Raw genomic sequence first — 6039 nt, 5'->3', positions numbered from 1 at the left:
CTTAATATTGTAGTTGTTCGATTTATTTTGACTTGTTTTGTTTTCTTGACACACAAGTCGAGGTCCAGTTGGTATCAGGTACGTACTCCAACAGGATAATGATGAGACTCAATATGTCTGTGTAAGCTCTCAGTCATACAGGAATGGTCCATCGATGAAAAGGTTTCTTCAGCCGTCATCTGTACTTCTTTGAAGGTGTCGGACGTTTCGCTTCTTATCCAAGAAGCTTCGTCAGCAAACTAAAGTCTTACTGGTAGTTTCGGCCTGAAGAAACCTTCTCATCGATGAGACTCAATGTTTGTATTTTTGCCAGAGCCAAAATGTACACAACTGCTTTGAGAGGAGTGTCACGTTGGTGACCATCCATTTTAATTGGAATGTTTTTATGTTATTATTATTGTTATTGTTATTATTTTTATTTTTTTTTACGGTGAAGCATGCTTTTGTGTCAAACGGGCGTGATCATTGATTTCCAGTGTACAGCGCATGCACCTTTTTTTAATGATCCAACATGGCTTCGTGAATTGTGTTCTACCTTCTCGTCATAGTAAACCAAGCATCAATAAAGTCGCTGCACAAAAAAATAAAAAAATACAAATTCTCTTCAGTATTCACGCATTCATACGCGATATTCTAAAGATCAACATTGATCAGTGCTTATATTCAAGATTTTATTCAAAAAAGAACACAAGGACAACACTATTTTATTTAGTTTTTTTAACTCATTCACTGCCAGACGGTGTACAAAAAATGTATCCACTCCTGTGCCAGGGTTTTTGTCATTTTCACTGAAATTGCAGGACCCACAAAATATTGAGTTTTCGGACTACATTAACATTCAATTCACCGTAAGAAACCTTCAACTCTTTCCTTTCATCCAAAAAAAAAGAGTTAATCCTAAATTATATGGGTCTGGAGTTATATAAGCTTGAAATAGGGGCGGCTGTACAAAAGGATTTCCACACACGCTCCAAGAAATGGCCGGCAGGTCAATTGATCACTCAAAATCGGCTCTCGTGTGAGCACAGATGGTTGTCCGTCTGTGTGCGCGACCTGCGGTAGCCCGGTGGTAGCCCGGCGACCTGTTCAGGGTGTCCTCTGCGTACTTCCCGAAGGCGGCTGTGATAGGCTCCAGCGCACCCACGACTCTCTGTAGTTCACCCGCAAAGATTCAAGCGTATTTCATGTGCATCCTGAAATTTAAATCCAGTGAATTATGCTGTCGCTATGACGGAAGAGTCCACTCGTCGATGCTGCAGTTTGTGCGAGTCCGTATGCTTGTGGTGTTTGTACCAAAGGTAATCCCACCGTCAGCGCTCCCGAAAAGGCTTACAGAGAAAGTAGATCAGTGGCAGGTTTCAAAAGCTTTCATTGACACACCGGATGGATGGATGGATGGATGGATGGATGAATGGATGGATCGGATGGATCAGATGGATGGATCGATCGGATGGATGGATGGATGGATGGATGGATGGATGGATCGGATGGATCGGATGGATGGATGGATGGATCGGATGAATCGGATGGATCGGATGGATCAGATGGATGGATGGATCGGATGGATCGGATGGATGGATGGATGGATCGGATGGATGGATGGATGGATGGATGGATCGGATGGATGGATGGCTGGATCGGATGGATCGGATGGATGGATGGATGGATGGATCGGATGGATCGGATTAATCGGATGGATGGATGGATCGGATTAATTGGATGGATGGATGGATCGGATGGATCGGATGGATGGATGGATGGCTAAAACCCGACGCTCGCATCTGCCAGATCACTCACGATGAACACGGGCTGCATGACTGAGTGAATGCTTCCCTCTGTTATTTATTTATTTACATGTTAATGTGTATTTATTTTTGAACCAACAAATGTTTTCCCCGCTGCTTTCTCCTCTTTTTTTCCCCTGACTTGTTTCTTTGGCGGATAAATTGGAAAAACAGACACTGTACACTGGCATAGTTGTGAGCCCTGCAAAACACCGTTGCAAACAAAAACTCAATCCCTTTGCTCATGTTCATCTTTGTGTGGAATGAGTCAACAAACAAACACAAAACGGGTCATGTTTTGTTTAAGAAAGAAGCCATTTTCATAAAACAACTAAATCCTTCGTTAAACCGATATGGTGGTGCGAGGTTCAATTTGAATCGTTCATACAATAGCCTGCTTAGGCAACATAGGATTAGTAATAGTGATGAGGTGATACCGGTCGAAATGGGGCAATCAGGCCAGTCGTTAGTCAGAACGATAGTGACTTTCAGTGGAGCAGCTGTAGGGAGTAGTCCTCTGCTGCCCCAACCTGAGAGCAGGGACCTATCATAGCAGAGTCCGGCACCGCCATGTCTGGACAGTAGGGATATATATATATATATATATATATATATATATATATAGGGCCGATACTACCAGTAAGACTTTAGTTCGCTGACGAAGTTTCTTAGATAAGAAGCGAAACGATATGATAGGTCCATGCTCTCAGGATGGGGGGAGCAGAGGCCTACTCCCTGTGGCTCCACTGATTGTTCCTATTGTCCTGACTAACGACTGACCTGATTGCCCCACTTCCTCCGGTGTCACCTCATCAGCATTACTAAATCCTGTGTTGCCTAAGCAGGCTGTTGTACGAATGATTTAGCTGTTTTATGATAATCGCTTCTTTTACTCCCCTTTCAAACCATCTATGTTCTCTTCAGAACTATTTGAATCATATTCATAACTGGATGGTTAACAAGAAAGCATCTTCTCTGAATCTGAAGCCATTGTTTTGATTCTAGAGCAAGGCAAGACGTCCTGATGTTTGTCTTTTACTCACTAAGTGACCGTTGTGGAACGTAATGTTTTTTTCTTTATATACAATATAATACATATTGATTGAGAGAGCTTTAACAACAGATGTTGTTTTTTTAAAGACTTTTTGCAGCATGCTAGCCAGCATCACCAAATAACAAAAGAGCTGCTTTGTTAGTACTCCATCCGTGATCCAAATGGAATTATGGGAAAGAAACAATATGACGGTGACGAATAAACGGCCTTTGTTGCACAAGCGCAACGCGAGTGTCGCTTGGTGACTTCTTCCCTGTAGTGCTTTACTTTCATGTCACCTCATGCTGTAACCATGGTGATGCCAATAGAAGCGACACGACACCCCATTCTGGGCTTGAACCAATGAGGAAAAATTCAGAACATCACAGACGACCTAGATTGGGAATGGGAATGAACCATATGGATGGACGATTGTCTATTATTGTAATATTTATTTATTTTTTGTTGGCAAGCAATCAGCCCATTAAAAATGTGTTTGAAAAAAAGGGTTTGTCCTACAGCTACACACACACACACTCACACGCACACACATACACACACACACACACACGTACACTTTTCCTTTTTGGCTTTTCCCTTCAAGTGGTTGCCACAGCGAATCAGTGTCCTCCATCTTCAGAGGTTTGATTGGCATGTTTGTTTTGGCCAAGCTTTTACGTTGGATGGCCTTCCTGACACAACCCTCTGTATTTATCCGGGCTTGGGGCCGGCACAAGAAGACACTGGCTTGTGTGGTCTTGTGGCTACAGAACAAGCAACTCTGAGAACTTAATAAAGATGCAGATGTTCAGTTAAAGGCTCCCAAACACAAAATGGTCATCGGCACAGAAACATTCAAGAAAACGTAAGTATACTCAACATACACAATGTTCTATGTATGTATGTATGTATGTATGTATGTATGTATGTATGTATGTATGTATGTATGTATGTCGTGTGTGTATGTATGTATGTATGTATGTATGTATGTATGTATGTATGTATGTATGTATGTATGTATGTATGTATGCATGCATGTCGTGTGTGTGCATGTATGTATGTATGTATGTATGTATGTATGTATGTATGTATGTATGTATGTATGTATGTATGTCGTGTGTGTGTATGTATGTATGTATGTATGTATGTATGTATGTATGTATGTATGTATGTATGTATGTATGTATGTATGCATATGTCGTGTGTGTGTGTATGTATGTATGTATGTATGTATGTATGTATGTATGTATGTATGTATGTATGTATGTATGTATGTATGTATGCATTTATTTATTTATTTATTATTTATTTATTTATTATTATTTTTTTATTAGAATATTTTTTAAATTAGCTATGTATTTATCTTTTGGGTAATATGTACGTCTATTTTTTATTTTTTTTGTTATTTATTCATTTTGATTATGTATGTATTTATTTGTTTGGTTGTTTATTTACCTATTTAAATTTTGGTTATATGTTCATCTATTTCTTTATGTATTTATTTATTTACTTATTTATTTATTCATTTCAATTGTTTATTTGGTTGTTTATGTTTTTTTATATGTTAGTCTATTTATTTAGTGAGTTATTTATTCCTTTTGGTTATTTATTTGGTTGTTTATTTATCTATTAATTTATTTTTTTGGTTACATGTTCGTCTATGTATTTATTTATGTCATTATTTGTTCCTTTTGGTTATTTATTTAAGGGTAAGCGACCGTTGTGGAACGGAATCATTTGCAGCACAAGTTAAATAGCTTTTTTTATTTCTTTTTTTTTTTGTGAGGGGAGCAAGAATTTGACATAAGGCAAGAGAAACAAAGTCACAGTATACTACAGGGGTTCAGTCTCTCTGGACCCAGTATGAAAGTGAGTGAGGAATTTCCATCAAGGGGGGATGTGAAAGCTTCATTACAAATCAGCACGTTGAAATATTCTTACCCTGCTCCACAGATATGTCGTAGTCGCAAAATTACGGTCAGATTTATGACACGTACGCGCCAGACGATTTTCTTTTCACTACCATCAATCAAATGTAATTGTGATTGACGGGGTCATATATGCCCACAATTTGTAGTCTGCGTCGAGGCATTGAAATGTGATCGGCGAGGAGGTGTGCAGTTGCGCTAAATGAACCCTCAGAATTAAAAGGAGCACATTGGCAACTGAGAGGTGAAGGCAAAAACAAACAAATAAATAAACGAATAAACAAACAAACAAATACCTAAATAAATTGTTCATTAAAGGATAAATTGATAAATAAATGTGTGTATGTTCATAAACAAACAACTGAACAAATAAATAATTTAATAAATAAATGAATGATGGATAGACAGAAAGACAAATAAATAAATAAATACGTGAATAAATTCATTCACTCATGAATGAACGAATGAATAAACGTGTTTAGGCATATGTATATAAACAAACAACCGAATAAACAATTAAATAATGGATGGATGGATAAATGGATAGACAGATAAATAAATAATGAATAAATAATGAATGAATGAATGAATGAACGAGTAAACAAATGACTATACACAAATACTTAGACATTAAATCAACATAATAAATAAAACAAATCTATAAATAAACAAATAAATAGATAAATTCATTCACTCATGAATGAATGGATAAATAAATGCGTGTATGCATATGTGTATAAAGAAAAAACTGAATAAACAATTAAATAATGGATGGATGGATAGATAGATAAATAAAATATATATATATACATGAATAAATTCACTCATGAATGAACGAATGAATGGATAAATAAACGTGTGTATGCATATGTGTATAAACAAACAACCGAATAAACAATTAAATAATGGATGGATAGACAGATAAATAAATAAATTAATTAATAATGAATGAATGAATAGACACACAAATATTTAGACATTAAATAAACACAATACATAAATAAATACATAAATAAATAAATACGTCCACTCATGAATGGATAAATAAATGTGTGTATGCGTATGTGCATAAACAAACAACCGAATAAACAATTAAATAATGGATGGATAAATGGATAAGTGGATAGACAAATAGATATAAATAAATAAATAAATATTTTGACACTAAATAAACACGATACATATAAATAATTCATAAATAAAAAGATAAAAATAAATATATAAATGAAAAAAAATAATAATTTTGCCACTGTATATGAGCAGATAAAGATGGAATAAAACACAAAAAAACATG

This window comes from Hippocampus bargibanti, linkage group LG01 (assembly GCF_051943395.1).
Source record: "Hippocampus bargibanti isolate YZ-2025 linkage group LG01, ASM5194339v1, whole genome shotgun sequence".
NCBI lineage: Eukaryota > Metazoa > Chordata > Actinopteri > Syngnathiformes > Syngnathidae > Hippocampus > Hippocampus bargibanti.
Note: the sequence above shows the minus strand (reverse complement) of the source record.